The 20,158-nt window shown below is 35.0% G+C and overlaps 1 protein-coding gene across 5 annotated transcripts in view; it reads right to left on the bottom strand.

Moving 5' to 3' along the window:
- Positions 1-20,158, bottom strand: part of LOC111051536 (sex peptide receptor) — a 343,318-nt gene that overhangs the window by 310,714 nt on the left and 12,446 nt on the right. The gene's annotated exons all lie outside the window — the stretch shown is intronic.

Here is a 20,158-nt window from a genome sequence, read left to right as displayed (position 1 = left end):
TGAGGGTCCCCTTGATAACTTTTCAATTGAACTCACGTGTCGATTTTCACAAATTATTATAGCGATCCGGATTCTTTTGATGTCCTAGGCCTTTCTGGTGGGCTGATGTCGTCTTCTCCAATGGGGATATTTCAATTAAGCGACTCATGTCTTACTACGACCTCACTGAGTCTTATGAAATTAATTTTCAAATTCAAACTTAATTTTATATATGTTACATAAACTGCGTATTGTATAGTTTACGAATTCTTATCATTTATATAATAAACAAAGTATATTTTTGAATTAACTCGCTTTTACCGCCGGTCAGTTACTGTATTTTGATTGGCTTATTCTACAATCACAAATGTATTCATGCGCTGAGTAGGATATACCACATTTCCTTGATATTTTTATTCATTTTACACATTTGTCCATGCTCGTATGACATAATAAATATTTTTATATTTTTTGAAGTGTTTTTTCCTTTTACATTAACATGCCATGCTTGTTACCAACCCTCTGATCACATTTTAAGTGAATGCTATTTGTGTGCAACTGAATTTGCCACAGGTGTCTGGCTTATTCTCAATTTATATGGCTTGACCGATTATTTAGGTAGCTGACCAGTGAGTATCATAGAACCTAACCTTAAAAATGTATTATTTTATATAATTGGATAAATAGCAATAATATTTTCCTTTTCATTTGGCTGTTCAAACTGTAGCCTGGATACCCATTATTATCTAATCTCGTGTTTCTTGACCTCGCACCCAGTGATAGCAATACAGCTGTTTGCTTGAGACCTATAAAATCTTTTCAGTGATTCTGATAGCTATTCGAAATTATAATCTTACACACTCCTACACAACTTTCTCTCACTCACACACTCTCTCTCTCTCTCTCTCTCTCTCTAGTGGCTGCTTATGTTCGTTCGTCCCTCTCCCCTAGACTACTAGAATCATCGCCACAAGCTTATTCTAGATATCCTGAGTTCTTACTCATTGAGATTACTGTTGATAATGTTATGCTCCTCATTAGTGTGGTGTACCGTCCTCCCAATGTGAGTCGATTGTCTCTACTTGAAAATGCGCTTTTGAATCATATAGATATTTATCAACATATTATTATTGGCGACTTTACTTCCGATCTGCTTAAAAATAATTTCGAGAAGGTGCAGCTTGTCACTATGGTTAGATCAATGAGTTTCCATTTTGTTAATGATGCACTCCCAGCTTATCATTTGCCGAATTCGCACACGCTCCTGGACCTTGCCATTGTGAGTGATATTGATCTTGTTACTCATTATGATCAAGTTCCAGCTCCTTGTTTTTCACTCCACGACCTTATTTTTTTCATTTACAACTTGAAGAAAAAGTCTTCTGATGATAATGCATTCACCTATAGAAGCTTTAAAAATTTCAATGTGAACAGGGCTCTTGATGATGCAATCAACCTACCTTGGCATTGTATCGGTGAAATTTATGATGTTGATGATAAGATTACTGTCCTCAACCAGTTGATCTTAGATATTTTTGACAAACATGCAACTATTTGCACAGCTCGTCCGCATCAGAAGTCTGTGCCATGGATCAATGCTGAAATTCTTAATGCTCGAAAGGAACGAGATAGAGCCAGGAAGAAGTTCAAAAGATCCAGTAGCGAGGCTGATTTTAATTCTTTCAAAGCTTCGCGTAATAGAGTCAAGTCATTGAGTCGTAATGCCAAGTTGCACTACTACCACGAACAGATCAATAGAGGTAAATCGGTTGTTTCTCTGTGGAATAACGTTCTCAGGCTTGGAGGTTGTCATGATAAACAGCAGAAGCTTCTATTGAGCTCTTCCCCTGATGAGCTTAACAATCATTTTCTATCTGCGCAACATCTCGCTTCGAATGATGACATAGATATAACACAAGATCAATTCATAAACCAGTTCCAACATGTAGTTCCTGACGAGTCCTTCTACTTCTCCTATGTTTACCCATCCAAGATTGCAAGTACTATACTATCTATTTCTAAACCTTCTAAGAGAGTTGACAATATTCCTATTTCCTTCTACAAGAAGTTGCTTCCAATCATATTACCTTCATCAACACATGTATTCAATTTCTCGTTGCAGTCCAGTGTATATCCTGACTTGTGGAAGCGATCCCTAGTCATCCCTATCCGGCTATCCCTAAAGTTAAAAATCCAACAATTCCTTCTGATTTCAGAGGTATCCACTTATTATGTTCGATCTCCAAAGCTTTTGAACGGATAGTCCATGTTTTGTTTTCTTTGCTAAGTTCCAGTCAGGTTTCCGCCCTCACTATAGTACCAGTACAGCTCTCATTAAGATAACTGACAATATCAGATATCAGAAGGCAGGACAGAAGTTGCAGGAAAGGAGGTAGATGCAATTTTTGGAGATCCAATTACTGGATTGATGGATTTGATGGGTGAAGTTGGTGATCTGAACGGTGTGACATCATTGGTGGTTATTGGTTCGATAGTCAGTCTTTCGAAGTAGTATCAAATTCTAACAAACAGTAGGTCCACTTTGATATATATTCTCCACATATATAAAATACTCATTATTGATACTCATCCTATACTATTAAACGAGCAATTCCCGTTTATATGTTTAGATGTTTAGATTTTTGGATGTTTGGATGTTTAAATGTTGAGATGTTTAGATGTTTAGATATTTAGATGTTGTAATGTCACTTTTGACTCACATGTGCCCAGCTGGCAGTAGTCGGTAGAGCAAATGAGATTTGAATGTTTATCTATATATATAAAAGCGGAATGGCACTCACTCACTCACTCACTCACTCACTCACTCGCATAACTTAAAATCTACCGGACCAAAAACGTTCAAATTTGGTAGGTATGTTCAGTTGGCCCTTTAGAGGCGCACTAAGAAATCTTTTGGCAATATTTTAACTCTAAGGGTTATTTTTAAGGGTTTAAAGTTCGTCTTTTAGCATGTATATTCTTCTTCTCCCAATCTCTTAATTATAATTGAAATTTCCATATCATATGTTACTATAGAACTATAATCTAGATAGAGTACCTCTTCGAAATATTTGTTAACTGGCAACTAAATTAATAATTTTGTCAGGTTGGCATTAAGTTGAGTTGACTTTGTTAGGTTGGCACCAAGTTGAAGATTTAAATGCATTTATCGCGGAAAAATTGATTGGGCACTGCTACTTCAATCCTGGGAATATTATATTACTATTATTGTCCTAACATATGATATGTTAGGACAATGTCTTCGCTCGCCTGGTGATCTCATTCTTGAACGATCCAGTCGGGGGTCCAGGGGGCGGAGCCCCCTGGCTAGACGGATATGGCGAGCGAAGCGAGCCTGACGGCTAGTGATTCTTATATTTATGCGCCTGCTGAAATAAAGATACCATATGGTTCTTACCAGCTCTTCAAGGAGCTTATATAATATTCTGCTATCAGTTGCTGCAAACTGCTGCCACTTTATCAATCTGCAATCTTTACCGCTGCACTGACTGATTCCACAATTATAGATGCTGAAGAGGTAGATAAATAAAAGGATTCTAGATATTGCACAAGACAATATATTATCAACACCAATCCAACTCACTACCATCTGACAAAGGGGTCAGTAGTATGAGATAATACCGAGTGTGACCGAAGATGATATTCTAGTTAGAATTCCTTATACTTTCTTTGACTTTAAGTACTGCTTCGGAATAATTCTATTAGAATTATGTGTAAAAACTAACCTTATTTTACAACTGTGACATAACCTAAAAATTTTCAAGAAAAATAACACAAGGATTGCCTTGGAATTTTATCTCCCAATGTGAATGTTATTAATTAATGTCATATTCAGCATATTAATAATAAAAATATAACAACAATAGATTATTATTCCAGTTTTATTTTCAAAATAAATATGTTTTCCAACTCAATAGCCTACTGGAATGTTTATTTCAAAATCACTGGTTAGGATTGATGATCAATAATAACATAACGTTAAAAAAAATATCTATTCATTCATGTTTCAAAAGGTTAGATTTTGTTCTGTATAGGCCTAAAAAGAAATCAAAACGTATTTTCACAAAATAATATTGTTACAAGATAGTTTGGAGAGCATGCTCATTTGAATTACCCCGCTTCAATTAGCTGTTCTGCTATAATACCAACAATACAACAGTAAAATATTGAGAATTTCCCACATGATTATTTCTTCAAGTCCTGGACTTAGTTAAGTTGAGAACTTGATAGACCCTGGAGTTTAGAAGATAATCCCGTGACTAAGAAAGTCGATTTAGACCCGAGCGCTTATTTTAGTCCTGGACTGTGTAAGTCGAGAACTTATAGATCCCAAGCTCGGAAACCGGCCCCAAGTATTCAAGTTCAAACCGCTTCCTATCTGAGCTTCGATGCCTGTTACTGGAACTGCGTAGGCCTACACTAATATTAATGCAGCTGTCAATTTATCTCAGTCACAAATTTCTCTTATGAAGACCACTTAAATTGATAGCTACAATAATAAGAGTACCATTACAAAACTTATATCCATATCGATTTGAAAATTAAACTTCGAACTAATTAGTTCTATCTACTGACAGTATATATATTATCCTGGCAATTGAGCCTACTAGAACCAGAAAGAGCAATCTCCATTTTAGTAAATTTTTCTGTACAAGCAAATTTTCTGTTCTCTTATTTGTAATAGAGTATGAGAGCTGAGTTTTTCTTTTATTGTCTTGTTGTAATACTGTATCTTATTTACAATTACAACAACGTTCCAATGAATAAGACAATAGAACTTTAGATTGTTAGTAAATAAAATTGGTGATTGCTCTTTCTGGTACCAAATAATTTTTCATAGTGGATATTGTCTTTTTTGGTCCCAACATACTTGGATACCTATTGTCCATTTTGCTCAAATCTCCACCATTATCACAGTATCAAGTACTAGTACAACTAGTATTATTCTTACAGTATCTAATTGATATAAGTACTGGACAGGTTACCTTTGCTTTTTAACAATGGTTTCTTCCACTTCTCTGGCTGGCGACTTCTCTTTCATGCTTTAGATGGAGACAAACGGATGGATCACCCTCCGATAGGCGCGCGGGCTACAGGTGTAGCCCAGTACTTTTGTTTCTGCTGTCGCCATTTTGTGGGTGTATCTGGTGGGGAGAGCAGCTCAGTAGCTGTCTTTTCTAACCCCTACTACTCAATCAGTTGGTTTTCAACATTCTCGGAGTGTGTGTGTGTGTGTGTCGGTTAATTTCTGTGAAAGTTGCTTGGGCTACACCTGTAGCCCGCGCAACCGTTTGTGCAATGGACCGTAGTGAACATTTGGATGAGAGTGAAATTCATGACGAACTTTTACGGGATTGTTTCACTGATGATTAAGATGTCATTTCTAGTGATAGTGATGATGGTGGAGTAGATCATGTGGAGGAAGAGACTTATCCTTCTGAAGCAGAAAATTTGGATGACAATTCCAATTCTAGCCAGGATGATCCAATGAATGTGGATGAGGATAGTGGTGATGAAGAGCTGTTGGCGAATTTATATTTTTCCAAGGATAAATTAATACAAAAATATCATGAAATGGAAAAAAATGTTCCTTCTCGGCCAAATATCCGTACAAGGAGTAGAAATATTGTTCTACATTTCCCCGGAACCAAAGGTGAAGCAAAAAATGCAGCAACTGAGATAGAATGTTTCAATCTCTTTTTTGATAAAACTATTATTGGACTGATAATTTCGAGGAAAAATTTTCATATGAACCTCATAAAAGAAAAATATCATCGTGAAAGGGATGCACGACTGACAGATGACACTGAGATTTGAGCTTTTTTGGCATAGGCTATTACTGTTCTTAGGTGCAATAGGTGGTAGCAGAAAAAAAAACAAAAAATATTTGGGACAACTCGCGTGGAACTGGAGTGGAAATATGCTATTTAGCAATGAGTGAAGAGCGAATCCGTTTTCTCATGCGGTGCCTCCGGTTTTATGACATCAGAGATCGAAATCAAAGGAGAGAAATTGATAGATTAGCGCCTATCAGGGAATTGTTTGAACGGGGGAGTCCGATCTCACTAGGCATCAAACCTGCATCCATGTAGAAACCAATCTGATATGTGTTGCAAATTTTCAGTGATTTTTTACTCCCAGTGAATTTGTTACAATTGATGAACTGCTGGTGAAATTTCGCGGTCGTTGCCAGTTCAGAATGTATATTCCCAGCAAACCTGGAAAATATGGCTTGAAAGTGTTTGCTCTAGTATGTGCCAAATCTATGTACTGCTTGAACCTAGAAGTGTATGTGGGTACTCAGCCTGATGGGCCATACAGACTTTCAGAGTCTGCAGAAGAAGTGACACTACGATTGATAGAGCCTGTAGCATGTACAAATAGAAATTTGACCTCTGATAATTGGTTTACTTCGATACCGTTAGCTGAGAGACTTCTGAGTGAAAAACAATTGACGATTGTAGGCACTATTTAAAGCAATAGGGTGGGTGTGCCACAGGAACTCAAAGCAAACAAAGACCGTGCTCTCTATTCATCTCTGTTTGCACATCAAAAAGGAAAGACCCTAGTCTCCTACTGCACAAAACAAAAAATAAATGTTATTCTCCTTTCAACAATGCATGATGATCATAAAATAGATGAAGCAACAGGAGACAGGAAAAAACCTGAAATAGTAACATTTTATAACAACACAAAAATCGGTGTTGACGTACTGGATCAAATGTGTTCCAAATACGACGTAGCACGCAATACAAAACGATGGCCAATGGTGTTATTCTTCGATTTACTAAATATCGGTACAATAAATGCATCAGGGATCTTCAATGCCAACAAAGCCGGACAGCGAGTCTTGCCCAGAAGTGATTTTATATCAAAAGTTGCTTGGGAGCTTATCGCTCCTAAAATACGAGAAAGGATTGAAAATTATGGGCTGCCATCCGAGATTAGAAGAAGAGGGAAGGAAATTCTTAGAATTGACGATCACCAGCCACAACGACTTCTTGCTGATGACAAAGTTGGAAGGTGCTATAGATGCGGTAGGCAACGTGATAGGTCCACTCGCAAAAGCTGCAATGAATGTGGACAAAAAATCTGCCCAGACCATGCCAGACTAGTGTGTGACATTTGTTTTGAAGGTCATTAAAGACAATGAAATGTGTATGTGTAATTTTCCATTCTTCCCTATTGTAAATTTTCTATTCACTTTTCGCGAAATTGTACATTTTTACAAAATATCTGTGTTTGTACGTACAAATATGTAAAATTTTTTTTTTCTCCTAATTCGACTTTTAATAAATATATTGTGTAGAATGTAACATGTAAGGCTAGTTACACACACATCGATTTTTGGTCGTACGATATTTTGCCGTCACTATGAATTCTATCAGATTAAACGGAACTTGGCAAACATCATATGTTTGAAATCATCTGTTCAATCTAATAGAATTTATAAGGACGGTAAAATATCGTACGACCAAAAATCGATGTGTATGTAACTAGCCTAATTATTATTGTGTCTTGAAAAAATTTTGAGTTCAGAGCTGATGATGAGTCATTTTTATTCGGTCATAATCATGATAAATTTAAATATTCCATCCAAGCTGAAACAACTGTAGAATGTAGAATTATTGCTCTTATTATTATTAAATCGTGATGATAAATGTATTGCAAGACGTTACTCACAATTGTGACTTGAAAAAAGGCTAGTGGAATATTTTATACAATCAAAACAAAATGGGCTACATATGTAGCCCACGCGCCCTAATGTGTTACTTTTGATAGCGCGCCTATCAGAGGGTTAAAGGTGTTTCAGAATCCATAGCTCCACTAAGTTTCACTCTTGGCTCACTTGGAAAAGTTGTAAGTTGTAATATCCAATAATAATTCGACACAATTATTGAAAGACTGGAAGGCTATAAAAACTTTATTTTCAATGAAAATATTGTGATTTGATAGACAGGTAACAGACAGACAAATATGAATGCACCTAAAACAAAACATAACCTCGAACTTGATCAGCTGGAACAGTGGTCACGTGACAGCTTCCTTCCAGCTAGTTTTCTGAGATGGAGTTTGTCTCTTTCTCACACACTCGGTGGAGATTGTATCTTTTTGAAAAAACCAACGATTTTTGAATCCAATTTAACCATGGATCTTGTATTTCTTTGTAGCATCTGTTTTGAGCATTGGATCGACCTCCTTCATATATATAGAATGGAACAAAAACATGAAAATGCTAAAATGGTGGAGATTGTTCTTTTTGGTCCCAATAGGCTCAATTGCATTATTGCAGATGATCATGTTGGGAAGAGATTTCAGTGACCATGGCATTGCGGCAGTAGTTGCACTTTCATCACCTTACATTATTGTTCAGGTAGCGTAGGCCTATAGCGTGAAGAACTCACTCCTCGTTCAGTTTGGCCAGAGGAAGTTAATAATTGAATGAGCTTCAAATTGATGGGATGATATTGCGATCCCACATATTCTATTTAAATATTCCATTAAAGTGTGAGAACGGCCTACTCGGACTTTGAAGTTATATCATGCAATCCCTGAATGAGGATAAATCTTTTTCTGATGTTGAAAGAATGTTTACGTTAAGTGTGAGAAAATTGAGTTGTCTTGTGACAAATCATTGCACACAAACTTTGTTCAAATGAATAAATGCACTGGTTTTTCAACAGAATCATAGAAGATACATTGAGAATCACATTGAAAAATTATCATACAAATAACGTTTTCCAACTTTCAACTATTTAAAAAAATTCACGGATTCTACAATGAACTCTGAAATATGATATCTCAGTTTAAGCATCATTCGATACTCATCATGTATAATTGGCAGAGATTGCAAAGAGAAAGTTGTTTTCCAAGCGATCTCTTGCGAGCAGAATTTTCGTGCTGTGAGAATTTGGAGGTTCAGGCTCCAGTAACTTGAGGGAAGTTTTCCCGTAAACTGATTTGCATGCTCCTAAAAAGTAGAGAGCTACTCAGAAATTCCCTTTAAAATACAAAACCCCTTGTTCATGTTATGGCTTTTTCCCTCAATATACAATCTCTTCATGGAAATCTTGTGTTATGGATAGCGGGATTATATCTCTCTGTAATTTCAGTAGAGTTATATTCGGCTCTCCATTGGCAGGGATTTCGTTGAGCTCCACCTTTCTCCGAAGAGAAATGGGATATTTCTCAAAAGCAATTACTCATGTCCAAGCATCATTCATATCAACTCTGCTTTGCAGATGGTTTTTGAAGGTGCATTCACGATGACTACAATAAAATCTATGCTTTTCCATTATTTCTATCAATAAACGGAATGAATTTAATCTCCAATTCCCAAATCGTATTGTTCATCAGTTTTTCGAGTTCCAGTTTCTGAGTACACAGCTTCAAGAGAAACAAATTTCTCACTTTCCATTCATATAACAAGAACGCATACCTCAAAAGCTTCTGTTTCATTACCAAATTTGAAACTTTTTTCGTTGTAGGGCCAAAGTGTTATCGTTTAGAATTATTTGGTACAGTCTGTTTCCTGTGGAGTGTCTCAAGTGTGATTAGAAAACCTCTATTAGATATTTGAGGTTGACCACCAACATAACCATTCCATCTTCAACACACAAGTATCACATTCATCCAAAATGTATCACCTTCACCCATTATGTATCCACCAAGAATATAATTTTTATATGATTCATAACCAGGAATATAATTTGTTTTGAGACTGTTAATGAAAAAGTGGATGAAAAATGGTAACTTTTAATTTTTATGATTTCATAATTTCGTTATTTATAATTCTTCCACACTGAAGTTTTAGTTACTGTTGTTAAAGACAAAAATATCTATCTTTTCTTATTGGAGAAGGTTGAAGAAGCTAGAATGCATCAAACTGAGAAGTCTTATCACAAGATTCTCGAAAAATCCCGTCAACCGTAAATCTGCTTCCAGTGGGCCCTTTTATACAGCGATTCCAGATTCAGAATCAACTCTGTTATCGAGCGAAGAATGGTATCTCTTTTTACACAAAATCGTCTCTTTTTTCTTGAATTTTCCGCCAAATCAGGAACTTCACAATGCAGTTGGCTGAACAGTCATTGGCCCATATGAATAAAGTTGAGCATTTGCTCATACTTCTAAAATATGGAGCATTTGCTTCATTTTCTATGAATAAACGTGAGCAAAACCTTTTGCTCATGCTCATCAAAAAAAAGTTTGAGCATTTGCTCAAAAGTAAAAGCTTTTGCTCAAAATTGTATGAATAAACTAGAGCATTTGCTCAACTTTTGAAGCAAATGCTTCAAAAAAGGTGAGTCTAGTCTAGAGTAGCTTATCACCTTTTGCTCATAGTAAAATGGCTCAACTAATTCGTATGAGGAAGAGGAAACTATACCAGATACTATCACAACCAATAGTGTAGAACTATAAAACTCTTTTTAGATTCAACCATGATATATATCACCATTATTCCTACAAAAGAATAAATACAAAAGCTACCTGTTATAAAGATAGCCATCACAAAATAGAAAATAGGCATTTAAGAATATGAGAGTGTAAACGATTATAAGAAGGCTATTGATATTATAAGAATATGCTGAAGATTATTATAGAGATGAAATTTTTTCACGCTATTATTTAAAAATTCTAAACTCAACTAACCTAAAACTGTATTCATAAAAAATAGAAAACAGAGCAGACGACGCAAACACAAGCTTCAAAAAAGTGCTCCCTGTTTGCATATTTAGCTCTTCCGTGAGCTATAAATACAAATTAAGGCTACAAAAGCGAATCAGCTGATGAAAAATCTTTAAAATACGTGAGCATTTGCTGATTTGCTCCAGAGTTCAGGAGCATAAGGTAAGAGTATAAGGTAAAGCTTATTCATATCAAAATGAGCAAATGCTTTTGCTTCTACCTTTTGCTCATGAGCAAAACCTTATGCTCAATGCTTTTGCTCATGAGCATTTGCTCTGGTTTTATTCATATGGGCCATTGGTTCGAGATATTGTTGTTTCTAAAATCGAGATTCCTACGTTCTCATCATTAATAACTCAGTTCTATAAATTGCGACTAATCGATTAATACTATTTTTGTTATCTTTTGATTTTTAAGGAATGACGCCATAAACTCAGTTTCTGCAATATCAATTTAGTGTACATGTTCTTGAATCCGGAATAATCATTGAACAAATATAGTTATGAATAATAAAAATAGTTATAGATTTATAATGATATAACTATGGTACTAGATAGTTTTCTACCAGCCCTCTCTCACTCTCATTCTTCCACTAAACACGGAAATTTTGAAATATGTCCATGATTCCGAGAGTAAGAATACATGATTGGGTAAGGAATTGCCTATTCATCAACTTGTAATAAACTCATCTATTCATCAATTCTTACATGAAAAACTGAACGTCCATTGAATGGTAAATTTTAGTTGGAGAATATTCTAGGAGAAGACTATAATACAGAATAAGAAACTATTTCAATAATGATTGAAAATCGAATGAACAATATTATTATAGATTTAAATCAATAGATAAATTATGATATCCAACAGAAACGGCTAAGAATAAACTTAATGTAACATAGGTTTAACTTAACATAAGAATAATCTTATGGATGCTTGCCTATGCTAACTGGAAAAACATACACTGGCAACAATAAATAACTTTTTCATAATATTCATCAATTTTGATAGACAACTAGAATATTCTAGAAGGAGGATGAACCTTGGTTAGTGAATATGATCAGCTATGAGGCGAACAAGAACAAGTATTTGTTCTCTGAGATTGAAATGTTTCATCTGTCAGAGCCCTCATTTCCCGAATCAACAGTCTATTGTGCTTTTGTATACCTGAATTTAAATCAATACTCATGAAAACAATCACTGACCTTCTAGTTGATTGTTCGATAAGATCCATGTAGCTGGACTGAATGATCAGTTACAAAATTCAAATTATACAAATGTATCTATTTTCAAACAATAATCTTCTCAATAGAATAGGAACCACAACTCCTGGGATATCATGTACGAGTAAGGTATGTCCTGAACACTCAAATCATTGTGAAGCATTTGTTGAAACGTTGAGTGCTATTGAAAGCACTTTCCTGTATTGCCCTTGCCACAAAACTGATAACAATTTTAATCTGTATGACCCATCAAAATGTGTTTGGACACACAGACTTCATCCATGTCAATCGGATTCAAAATAAACCACAATGCAGTTTTATTTCCAATTCCTGTATTGATCAGATATGGAGTTCCTTGAACTACAGTAACTATATAAATCATAGTTGAATAGTTACTGTACCTTAAACCTGTGCTTTTTTTGTGACGGTATACGTCGTCGGTACGCCGTACCGGTTCCTTTGAGATGAAAAAATGACAAAACAAGACTTTTTTGTAGCAGTACCTTGGATTTTTCCTTAAAGCACTCTTCTCAAAGCTGAGACATGAACAGTATTTATGTATTAGTACAGTATAATGTACCATAAATGATAAAATTAACAATAATTTTGTTATATGAAGTTATTGATGTTTCAATGTTCTTATGACAGACTTGTTTATAAAGACATCATAGTAGAAAATGAAACCATTATTACATCATAATACGTTATGATGAGAGAATTTTGAAAATGAGAGATCAGTAGGCACGATATCTCAAGACACTACTATTAATAATGTTCAAGCCGTTTATCATACACCAATGAGGTTATATTATTCTCACACACTTGATAATGAAAAAAAGAATAGATAGGTTCATTTGTTAATTCATCGGAAAAGATGTGAATGTGCCAGGGGATATACTTGAGAACTTTTAGGGGCGATTGCTGAGATCGGGATTAAAAACCCGCTCGACTGAAAACCGGTTTTTGCGCCGCAGATAAAAAATCAGTTTGCTGAGATCGGGATTAACCACGCTCGAGCACAAAAGCTGGCCGACCGGCAATTATCGCAGGGAAAAACCTGCGGTCTAAAAATCGGTTTGCTGAGTTCCAGTCTAGGCTAAAAATTTATCTCGGTGGATTGCTGAGTTCAAGCGTAGATCAACTCGGGTTTAAAAGATAATCTCGGTGGATTGCTGAGATCGGGTTCAGGCTAAAATGTGATAATCTCAGGAGCAAAAATGATGATTTTAGACTCCAACTTAGATCTGCTAGGAGGCAGGTTTAAGTTCGGGATTAAGCTATTAACTTGCTATTGTTTCGATTTTATCAAAAACCAGTGTCAAATTGGGGTTCGTGTTTGAATTATGAACAATTTCATTACCCATAAAGTCATATTTGAAATGTTTTTCCACTGATGTTCAAAATATTATAACATAAGAAAGTGAGAATGAAAACACCTTCAAACAACAAGAAAATTCTACCTCTCACGAGAATGGGGTCCGGGGGGCCTCCTCCGGAAAATTTCAGAAAAATACCCAATTTGGTGTGATTTCAAGCAATTTCTACTTGAAAAACTACATCCCAATAATAATGAAGTTTCTTTATGTTCAGTGGGCTGATTATTATTTAATTTTTCATAGAAAATAATATATCATAGGCCTTTGATATTTCAGTTCATATAACAAATAGAATGGAAATATAGTTTAATAGTCATTCAATTGTTTCAAAAAATAGTTCCAAAGTTATAGTCTTCAAACCTATGATTTCAATGATTTTTAGTCGAGTGCAAAAAATATATTGGGGGGGGGGATTATATCCATCTTCCCAGATATTACTTGTCACGTGGTATTTTAGTACCATCAAATATTTTGAAATGAACCAGTGAATTTTAATAGAATTATAAAATGGAAAAGAAGTTAGACCTAGTCAAAGGATCAATCAACTTAAATCGAATATTATTAGCAATTAAGAGTAATAGTATTATCAAAAATGATAAGAAAACATGTATAATTGTGATTCAACAACTATGAGAATCTATTGGCAAAATTAAAAATTATAAAGCGGCTTACTCATTATTGGCGGATTATAAAAAACAAAAGTTTGCATGTACGTTGCGGTTAGAATTATTTGTTTACATTTTTGAAAAGAATCAGTCGATCTTGAATAAATTGATAATTATTTGAATCAATGCTGAGCGAATCAGCTGATCAGTCGATCAACCAGTATAATAGGTTGAATTATAAAAATTTACTCACAAAAGATGTGTTATTATATATACTAAGGAAGGTCGATGTATAGAAATATGGACAACTATTATTATTGTATAAATATTTATTATAATCTAAAAAGCACAAAAATCCAGAGTATACAAAACTCATATAAAAAACTAAATGTATAGGCTATTGTTTGTTAACATCGTATATCGAGATTTATTTATGAAATTAATTCAAGATAAACATATTTGTATAGAAACTTTTTATTTAATTTTTTCTATTATAAAGTTGAGGAAGCCCTGATTCTGAGGCGACCAATCGGATTGAGTTTATTAAATTGAAGACCAATCAGAAAGAAGCTTACAAAATTGTTCTAGGAAGAGATAAATTTTTCTGAAAACCTCTTTCTCCTGGCTTAAGATCTCGACCTGAGAGGATGCACATGGAGTTTAGGGTTCTTCCTTCCTTTAAAATTATCAAGCCAACCCCTTTTTTAAATGTGAAATATTTGTATTAAATGTTAAATTATCTGTGAACTCAGTGTTGTTGAAGAGTTCGTAATTTATAATCAATTCCCATAAATATATCTTTAATTCGGAAAGAAATCTATAAGGAATCTGGACCACTCGTTAGCCCAGCAGAGACGAAAGGGACCTGCCTAATTAATTATTGGGAATAATTAATTCAATCCATGAGACCGTCGAGAACTTCATTTATGTGAGTGATAAATCAAACGAGCTCGTTTCAAGGCCTTTCTAAATATAGTGGGGAAATTAATTAAAAGCGCTATTAAAATTATTTAAATTAAAGAAAAGTCACAACGTGTTGAGTACTATCACATAGTTCATAAGAACATTTTATAAATTTATTTGATATATGTAGGAAGCTTACTTCCATGCACGGCCCGAACTCATATAAATCCCTGAGATCTCATGTTGAATATTAATTTATTAATTATTATTTTTGCTAATTGATCAAAGCAAGCCATATCAAATCTATAGACTGAACAGGTTTTTATTTGTAGGATTTTGAATTGACTGGAAGTCTAAGCATCAGTATTAAATATAATGTATTTATGAATTTGAAACTCACTATTGTGAAAGCTATTGAATCCTGTGATAATTGTTCAGATTTTAGAAAGAATTTATTTAGGAAAATTATAGATATAAGAAAATTTTATATACACTGTTCTATGGGAATATATTTTGTGTTTTATGTCAGCATACAAATCATAGAAATTTATTTTATCCTAATTCATCTCGTGATATACAGTTTGAGCTGTTCTAGTACCAATAAATATTCAGCAGCACATAAAATTATTGAATCAAGTAATATTGATCTCAGGCTATTAAGAGCACTCAGTATTTATCATCCTTTGATGGTAATCATTTTAGTCTGCCAGAACAAGTATATTGAAAAATTATATTAATAAGGTTCCAGTTATATCATATAAGGATCCAGAGAGCTTCAAGAACTGGCGTTGTAAGTTCTAAGGAATTTTGGAAGGATAAATTGGTGAATACCTGTATCATGACGAGCGTTTTAAGAATCAACTAGAAACAACTATAGTTGGTCCTTATCATTCTCTAGTGGTACATGGTTACTGTTAATCAGTCATCAAATATTCTTTTAATTTCCTCACTGGTATTCTTCAAGAACTTCATAGAAGCAGCGGTAAGAATTATTAATCACCGGTCATTGAACCTTATGGTGATTAATTGTATTTGGAAAATTCATGTATCTACCACTGAGCTAGAGCTGAGGTTTGAACCCAGTAATTTTGCGAGCCGGACGGCCTTAATTTTTTGTGAATTTATTCACAAAAGAGGGAATTTAGCGACTGCTCTTATAAATATCAAGAACATCGTATCATCTGTAAGGGATTTGCAATTTACCACCTTACACAATTATGTCACCCAACCAGTGGGGCAAAGGTTTACGACTTTACATACTGGAGAATTGTATATCCTCCTGTCCCCGGTGGAAACTACTCTTTAATCATAACATAACTGGGACATTTTGTGGGTACCATACTTAAAAAAAGGTGCTGGAGCATTGTTTAAGGGAACTACGTTTCAATCACATGAATTGATTTACATACATGTACTTTTCATATTCATGCATGAAACTAAATGAACAATTATCAATACATGTTATATTGCATTTTAAATTTTTAAAAATGGTAAAAACATAACTGACTTACAGTACTTCAAAAAGATCTTCCTGAAGTATTCGTTACACGCACTTCTATAGAGTAAAGATACTGTTTGAAAGTTACCTATTTATTTGTCTCTGGCAGTACGCACTGTGTAGCCCAGAATTTTATTATCATTCTGATATTCTCTCAAATATATATTTTTTGGTTTAAACTATGTCTGAAAGGGTATTAAATTGGAAGCCAATTCTTTTGACTCAATTTCTATCAGTGGTCGATTACCTTCTACGAATCTAGGCTACGATAGTATCGATGCTACCTATAATTGGTTTTAACATAATATGGAACTGCACCTACACCAGTAATGAAGGAGAACTGTATTAAATACATTGTAATTGTAAGAAAGTGTGAGATGATGATATCTATGTGGGGTTGATTGTTGCTAATTGGAGGCAGCTGCGTTTGTTGGAGCATGCAGATCCATTATCACGGGATGCAGAAATAGTCTGCATTGCATTGAATTATTAAGTTGAGTCTAAACGATGATGAGCGACCCTTCGTTTGCGTAATCCTTTCTGTGGAAGTGATTTTGTGAGTGGTTGAAGTGAATAATGGATTATCTTGAATATTTGGATTATCACGAACCAATACCTCAAGTCAGCCAGTATGGTGTCCGAATTTCAAACGATTGCTCTCAGATTTTTCGCTGATGTTAGTCCACAGAGAGACTGGTGATTTATGTGAGTACTGCATCATATCGCATTGTACATAGTGTTACGGCGATAGCTATTATTTGTTTAGTGATGAAAAAATATTACATTAAATTCCTAGCTGGACAATACTTTAGAAAAAACTAGATTTTTGAAATAAATGAAAATGAATTTCAAATGAACACCAAAAAGGTGAGGAGTTGTTCATGTGTTCACTGTGACGACATTTGAAAGAGTTTAGAAGATTATCTAATTGCAGATTAGAACGACGGTCAAGAGAGGATCGAGACTGAAAAAGAGAGAGAATGGGAGTAAGTGGGGGAAGAGAGAGAGAGAGAGTGAATGAGATTGATTGATTGAGTGCATAATTCTTCTTTCCCCCCTCACCCTCTCTTACGCTCACTCTCTCTTTTGGTAGAGAGTTAGTGGCAAGGATACTTCGAAAATTCTTTCCGAAGAATGGACATTGATATGTCCAAAACTCCGCCAATTTATATAGATGCATAACAATATTATCTATTTTATCTATAGTTATTATAAATTGTTTTTTTTTCATATCATATACAGCTCAATAATTATTTTCTTAATTTATATTTTGTAAATTCATCTATAATTTTGCTGTATTGTAATCTATTGTATATAAGTGTATAAGCCAGTATATATTGTAATCTAAATAAATATAGTACTCAATCAATCAATCAATCTCTCTCTGTCACTCTCTCTCTCTCAATCTCATGCATAATATGCCTTTATTGGGATAGAGAGAGAGAGAGAATGAGGAAGAAGAAAAAACAAGAAAGAAACGAATGATGGGATAGTGAGTTAGTGTAAGTGAGAGAGTGCAAAAACAATACACAATGACAGTGTGTGAGAGCCAAAGTAGCATTCGAGATGGCTGTTGCCAACATTGCGACAATAATTCCCTGTTGATTCCCCCAGTTGCGCCACGGTCTGGCTAAACTTGAGCGTCGGTCTGGCTGAACCCGCGGATCAAAGTTGCTCTCGACCAAGAGATGACCGACGGCTAAACTCGATCTCAGCAAACCGATTTTCTAGCCGAGACCAAAGTTGCGCTAGACCAACGTTGCGCCGGGGTGGGAACGCGGAATTGGCTAACTGGAATTTGGCTAAACTGTGGTTGTGGAAGTGACTGGCTAGGAACTCACTGATTCTGTTGCTGACAGAATTGGCTAACTCTGGAACCCGCTGATTCTGGCCAGAAAATTGTGGAGAATTGGAATTGGCTAACTTTGGAAGTCACTAACTCGGAACTCACTGATTATGACGTCATCGTTTTCACCTTCCTCCTTTTGTCATCGTCTCCTCATCATTCTCATCCACCTCCACCAACCCTCTACAGCCACAAGCTTCTCCTCCTACTCCTCCACCTCCTCCTCCTCCTCCTTGTCATCATCATCATCCTCCGGCCAAATTATCATCTTTTTATACAATATTCAAGAGGGTATTGAATATATTGCCATAATTGAATTCTTATTATTGCTGGGGTTCTTGTTCTATTATATGAGTCTATTCATTCTATTATTATTTTTTTGTCATAATAACAAATTATTTTGATTTCATGACTTTGGCATAGCTTTGTACTAATTATAATAACATTGTTGTTATTATCAGTACAAATATTATTATCACATTTAAAACAATAATAATAGAATTATATAATTATTATTTAACGAAAATTTTAAATAAATGCTGTAGATCACCTCGAAGACTTCTGCTACTGCAGACATTGACAACAGGGTTGACAGCTAGATGGAAATTCGATGAGAACTACTATCCAAAAATTAGTTGCCAGCCCAGGAATCGAACCCGGTACCTCCCAATTGCTAGTCAGGAATGCTTACCCTTACACCAAACTGACAATCTCCGGATAGCAGCGCTCATTTTATACAAAGCCATAGCGGCCAACCAGTTTACAGATGGAATTAAATGGAGAATGCATTTATTCAAATGCTAATTAAATATATAATTATTATTTAACGAAAATCCTAAAAAATGCTGTAGATCACCCCGAAGACTTCTGCTACTGCAGACATTGACAACAGGGTTGACAGCTAGATGGAAATTCGATGAGAACTACTATCCAAAAATTAGTTGCCAGCCCGGGAATCGAACCCGGACCTCCCAATTGCTAGTCAGGAATGCTTACCCTTACACCAAACTGACAATCTCCGGATAGCAGCGCTCATTTTATACGAAGCCATAGCGGCCAACCAGTTTACAGATGGAATTAAATGGAGAATGCATTTATTCAAATGCTAATTTAATATATAATTATTATTTAATGAAAATCCTAAATAAATGCTGTAGATCACCCCGAAGACTTCTGCTACTGCAGACATTGACAACAGGGTTGACAGCTAGATGGAAATTCGATGAGAACTACTATCCAAAAATTAGTTGCCAGCCCGGGAATCGAACCCGGTACCGGGACCCGGGACCCAGAGGTACCGGGTTCGATTCCCGGGCTGGCAACTAAGAACTTCCTATGTGCTTAGTCATGCAGCATTCATTATTCCCAAAACATATTCTTCTCAATGAATTGGTCAACTTATCTAACAGTAAAGTGTGGAATAAAAAAAAAAGGAACTGATAAATCAGCGTTTCAAAGATGAATACAATGTTTTCATAGTTGTTGATTGTCAATAGATGGTCCACGAAATATGCGATGAACGATGGATCACCAGGAATTACATATTATTTCCATCTTCCATTTTAGGATGAATATAAGCTTAGCTGAAGTAAAGAAAATTGTAAATTATTTTGACATTAATGAATGCAATATGAACAACACTCTCTTCCATGAAGTGAATATTTTTTTTACAACATTTTCCGATTACTCAATGATAGGGGAGTGATAATTATTTGTATAGGTCTTCTAAGGAACCATTATCTACAGCTTGTACCAATCAACTACACTTCAACTCCAAACTATCGTTGTAATACCAGTAGCCTACACAATTTATCATAGGGTGACGTGTTTATTACAGCTGGTAACTTTTGATGCTAAATCATATCAAATCAAATCAAATCAAATCGAATTTATTTGCCATAATATCGAAAATACAAATCAAAATAGACAATACAAAGTTTTACACATTAATATAAACAATTTCTATAAGTACATAAAAATAAACTTTGATAATAAAACTTATTATATAGGCGCTGCCTGCA

Source organism: Nilaparvata lugens, chromosome 2 (genome assembly GCF_014356525.2).
Source record: "Nilaparvata lugens isolate BPH chromosome 2, ASM1435652v1, whole genome shotgun sequence".
NCBI lineage: Eukaryota > Metazoa > Arthropoda > Insecta > Hemiptera > Delphacidae > Nilaparvata > Nilaparvata lugens.
The sequence above is the reverse complement of the archived record's forward strand: the minus strand, read 5'-3'. Positions and strand labels throughout refer to the sequence as shown.